Source organism: Montipora foliosa, chromosome 5 (assembly GCF_036669935.1).
Source record: "Montipora foliosa isolate CH-2021 chromosome 5, ASM3666993v2, whole genome shotgun sequence".
In the NCBI taxonomy this organism is placed as follows: Eukaryota; Metazoa; Cnidaria; class Anthozoa; order Scleractinia; family Acroporidae; genus Montipora; species Montipora foliosa.
The window spans coordinates 31,048,419-31,054,418 of NC_090873.1; positions in this window are offsets into that span (position 1 = coordinate 31,048,419).

Genomic DNA, 6,000 nt, shown 5'->3' on the forward strand with positions numbered 1-6,000 from the left:
CAAAACTATGGAATTACCTGGTGACAAATAACCTGGTCTTGGAGAGTAAAGTTTTGATTTTGCAGAAACAATGGTCAATCTCAAGAGTTAGGCGATTGTGATCTTTGTGTTGAATTCGCACACTTCTTGTTAAACTTTATAACACTTGAAAGAAAAAGAAAACTAACAAAAACAAAAAGCCGGTAACTTGCCATCATTTGACACAAATGATTCACTGTTTCGCGAGTAAACACGCCGCACGCTGAAATCGATGTCCCGATTTACTTGTGCAGCCAAAAGTACAATAAAAAAATTGAACGTAGCAAAAATCTCGCAAACTGTTTTTCGCTGATCGCAAAATATTTTATTCTCAATCGGCGACCGTTCTGAAAACTTCCTTCTGCTATTCCTAAAAACTGTGTATCAATATTTATTTACTTTTGCATCAATATTTGTTTTGCATAAAGCAAGCTAACAAAATCTGTACCTTGCTTAGTTCGCATTTTGAGCGTTGAAATAGAATTTTCGGTTCTATGCTTCTGATACAAAGTGGTATATCTTTAGTTAGGTAACCCATCCAAATACTAACCCCGCGGGACCGGGATAAATTCGGTGAAATTTTGTATTACAACGCTGTCACACGCTCAGAGTGCTCGCTTAAACTTGTGGTGAAAAGAAGTCGTGAGGGAACTTGAAAATGATCAACATGTCACCCTAGAAGCCAATTTTTCTCGATTCCTTTTATTTTCTTCAATTTTTTTTTTTTTAGTTTAGTACTTTGCTAGAAACCACATGTCTTTTCAGGGGGCTTTTTACCTAAGACTTCTACCATGGCACTACAATGATATACAACACCAAAACAAAGTCGTGTACTATTAGAGCTACATATTACACAAAGGCAACTTAAATCTCCTGGAAGAAAAAACGCAGCTCAGTTGATAATATCGAATAAAGCGCTGTGTTACTGCACTACCACACGTACGCAATGCGTGCCTATTTTTCTAAAGATGACAGGAATTTTTTCTTTCTGACAAATGATTAATAGGCTGGTAGCCAGGCTTTTAACCTACGAAAAAGATCTGTTTCCTCGTATGAAGTTGAACGTGTGAGCCAAAGGGCCCCTTAAATGGTCTTAATGACCCCTGACTTTAAAAAATTGCCTGGAACGCTGCAGTTCAATACCACCCAACTCAGTCCCTTTTGTTTTTGAGTAACACGTACCACAGGCAACCCAGTGTAATCTCATGGAGCGTCTAATTGAAAAGAATTGTGTACGTGACCGTAAACAAGTTTTAGTTTCCGTTGCATATAATATCCGGTTTTCGTATAGCCAGCGAACGCAGACGCATTTCCGGCGGTCGTTTCTCTCCCACGAAAAATAGCGTCTGCGAAACCGAGCTGCAAAACGATTTCTGTGACAGGGCTCGAGACTAGCAGTAGCCAACTAGCCACAGGCTAGTGAAATTTCAGTTTAGGCTAGTAGATTTTGAGCTTTCAGAAGCCAATGGTACTAGTAACTATTGTGAAGCAATGGAGTTCTGGATAAAAACAAAAATAAAAATTATTTCGTATGAATGGGGCAGAAGGAGAGAATAAAAACTAACAAAAACAGAAACTGTGAGCGGATTCTATGGAATTTACTGCCTTAGCAAATGAAAAAAAAAATTAGTTTCCCTGCCCCACGTTACGAACGATTAATCACGTGTGAAATCATGCGAAACTTCTCGGCTGCTGTTAAACCCTAGTTTCCATATGCGCGTAACTCCGTCGCAAACAATCGCAAGCACCTTCCGATAACTTGATCGCAAACAGTTTGCGTAAATGGAAACACCTTTTACGTTCATCTCAGACCAATTGTCGATGATCGCAAACAAGACGCAAGAGATAGAAAATTCTCTATCGTTACGTGTTGTTCGCGACGAGTAGCAACGCAAAAGCGAGGAAACAACGATATGGAAACACAATCGTAAACTGTTTCTGATTGTTTTCGATCAATCGACGATAACGTTTATGCACGTGATATGTTTTGACGAATAGTAATGAAAATGGCGTCCGAGTACGATTGTGGCAACGAGGATGCTCCTCAAAACAGTGTGAATTTAATGAATATCATATTAAGGAAATACCGCACGCCAAATGTACCTGTAGTAAAGTTCTCGATCACGAAGAGCCAGTTCATGCACTATAATTTGATACTGGGTTTGCTGCAGCCATTGCAGCTCCTTGAAAATTTATCGGACCCAAAATCGGTGAAGTCTCTTGACAATTCCTCTCTGCCTTCTTCCTCGCAACAACTCCGTTGTGGATATGGTGTAGATATGGAAACAGATCACGTACTTGTTTAGAAGATGAATCCATAATTTATTTCAAATTAAAAAAAAAGAAAGAGATAATATGCAGCGACTTATCTTGTTTACTAGGAATGGTGAATCTCACATTAAAAGAGGGAAAAGTTGCTTGCGAGCACGGTGATTGATTCCGGAAAACCATTCAAGCAAAAGACGCAAGTATTGATGCTGAAACTATTAAAAAGAAATCTTATATGAGCCAATTCTGTCCTTCCGAATTTCCTTTTTATCCAATGTAAAATATTATTTTCTTGCATTCCGCTGCTTTTGTGCTTCATGCGTAGAATGGCGCTTTCACGTTGAAATTTCAATCGCAAATAGCTCAATTTAAAATCGAAGGAACAGCCTTTCCACAGACCTCCAAACGAGCATTTTAGTTTTATGTGCAGCTTATTTCTTTATTTACTTTATTCCACGTTTGCCATACTCCAGTGCATTTGTGAGTTGCGAAGATATGGCAATGGTTCCGTGAAAATTGGCCTCAAGGCCGCGAAAACTTTGCCTTTGTGAGAAAAATACGGAAAACCGTACACTCCAGCTTATTTGCGCCGCTGTTGCGAGGATCGATACGAGAATATGGAAATATTTACTAAAAGCGCGGGTTGTGTTTGCAAATGTGAAATTTTTTCGAGATAGTTTTCAGCTAGTGAGCTGAAAAGTTAGTCTCGAGTCCTGTGTGACGTAACTGCTTTTGCTATTTTTGGCCAATCACGTTGCATGAAAGAACATAGAGTCTGGTGATCTCCGCGCAATAGACCTTTTTCGCTTGTACATTTTGTTTTCCCACTACAGATCATGTGATAATACTCAGGAGGTTTGGTCGTTTCTTTTGTTCATTAAAAACAGTGCATGCAGACATATTCATGCTTGCATGCGCTCTTTTTAATGGGCAAAACAAAGGACCAATCCGAATGTTGCATTCTTTGACGGACAAAATGCTTGGTTGCAAAGAAAAAGATAAATGTGTTTGGTCGATTTATGTCGGCTAACTGCCGCACGAAATGCTATTATCGACCCTTACGATAAGAGAAAGCCGTACGTAAAATGACGAGCTTGAGGACTAACTTAAAAGACACTTTGACGATGACATTACTCTTCGAGTTAAGACGTCTGAGGCAGGCCCCGTCCTATCACGTGCGAGTGCGGACTTAACACAAATCTCATTATAGCACAGTGTGAACAATTAAGTGTGCGATAGTTACACTTTAAGCTGCACAAAAAGCACAGAATACACATTGAAATTCCGAAAGCCAACCCCTCATACTTGGCTATCTGACGGAAAACAACAGCGCTATTCCATCAAAAACGCTATCAGTCCACTAATGCTGTAAAGAGAACATTTTAGCCGCGAGAAGAAACACGGCATCAAGCTGTGTACAAAAGGCTGGAATGCTACATGCTCACTTCGCGCGAGTGACAAACCAACCAATAGGCCATTTCCGAGTTGATGTCTACCTCTTCTTCAAAGCGAGTCTACGTGCTAAGTTTTTGTTGTGAAAATTAGTTTTCATTCATATGTAAAGTAGAACTAATTACCATCACAAAAACTTCGCACTTAGACTCGCTTTGAAGGCCTGTCACCCCCATTGTTATCGCGTGTTCCGTGCGTGTTAGTTCTGGAGATTTATGAGCCTTATTCTGATTGGCTATGAATTTTACGTCACAGAAATCGTTTTGCAGCTCGGTTTCGCAGACGCTATTTTTCAGGGGAGAGAAACGACCGCCGGAAATACGTCTGCGTTCCCAGGCTAGTTATCGTAGGACTCTTTAACACATCTCACCAGGCTAATATTCTCCCGGTATTGTTAAGAAAAAGTATTAAATACCATCGTAGAAACATGTAAGAGCAGGTCTCTAAGAAAGTCAAGCAAAGTTGGAAATGGAAATCTTAAACTCCCCCTTCATTTTTTGTGTGGAGATATGTTGCCTAGGAGCCACAAGCCCATGTTTTGATCCTCAAAATGGGTAACATGTGTGTGTCTACCTCTCGCATGCATGTGAGTCAGTTGCAATGACATTCCACCAGAGAGGAGACCTATGCCTCTAATTACTAAAGGATGTTTCAAAACTGCTTTGACTTTTTTGAACAAGGAAAAATGTTGGCTTTACTATGTTGAGTGTCGGTCATTTCGGAAAATGACAAAAACGAGCGCATCTTTTTTGGCATTTTCTCCCAAAGTATTCTTTTTTTCCGTAACTGAATTTGCTACAGAGATTATGCGGTTATTATGGTTCTTAAATTTTAGAAAATTAACTTGGGGAAAGTCATATTTTAACAACACGTGATAAACGAATTTGATGGAAATTGTAAGAAAATTAAAATTAAGTCATTTTTACATTTAAATTTTTCGCTCTCAAAATGTTCTAAAGCAAGCGGTCAAACTCTCAAAGTATTTATTATTATCTTGTCTGTAAGCTGAATATGACTGTTGAGGTTTTAAATAGGCGACTACGATGAAAAAGAAATTAACGTTAAACATATCGCGTAATTCCTTGCAATTTTTAACACTTAAGCTGTGGCATCTTCGCTCCCTTTTTCGTGACCAAATCGATGGACTTCCCTTGCAGTCAGGTCAAATTAACATTCTCTTCCATCCACCATCACCTCAAGAAAAGTAAAACCATAGGTAATGATGAATTTGTCCGCATCCAGTTGACTTAACAGAACACTATTGACCAGAATAAAAGCTTGAGACAATCTCTTCCGAAATGAAGTTTATCCAGCGAGCTACATGAATGTACTACGTTCACCATGCCAAGTAAACGTATGCCTATGACCATCCCGAATAAAGTCTTCGGCTAAAATCGAGGGGAGATTTGTAATACGTCGATGAAAAGACGAGAAAATTCTTCGCGAGACGGAAATGAGTGGGGACAGACTGCTGACCGGAACCCACCAACGCCGATACAAAATTAAAGAAGTAGAGCTAAAAATAAAAAATGAAAAGAAAACATGAAATGGATATGATGAAATCACTGTCGGGATAAAAATGTAACGACATTAGTTTTGTTATACATTGTCTTTTCGCTACATTGATTGTGATTGTGGCTTTATTAACTAATGCCTTTATATTGCTATTCAATCGTTTGAAATAGAATAGCAGACAAGAATGCACAAAATGTACAGATTATTATTCCTAACCTTTTTTGCCCAAAGGGGAGGGTTATGTTTCCAAATGTGCTGTCGGAAGTAGAGTAGGAACGTCAAAGTTAAAAAATCTGATTTGCACAACATGCTCATCATAGCGCAGCTCGGTTGAGACGACATTTTCTGGGAAAAAAACCGTTTTCACAAAAAAGTTGCGTTTTCAGACTGAAACGAACGTTTTGCACAAATCTCTACTGTTACTTAGCTTTTAACCAAATAATAATCTTAAAATGATTATCCATTTACGGTTTTTGCTTAAAATGGAAAGTGGTTGCCTTCCAAACTTGAAAGGGGAGGTTCGGGAATGCAGGGGAAGCGTTGTAAAACCAAGTGAATGTGACAGGGGGTGCTTTCCATAATGCCTGACAATCAGGTCCGAGACCAGTGGAACTAACCGAGGAAAAATGAAACATTTTTCATCAAAAGTCAATTTCCAACCGGACCGAAGCGTTCCATTTACGTTAGTTTCGACCAAAATGTCGGTTGCATCACAGTGAAATGCGACTGGAAACGAGAATTTTTGTA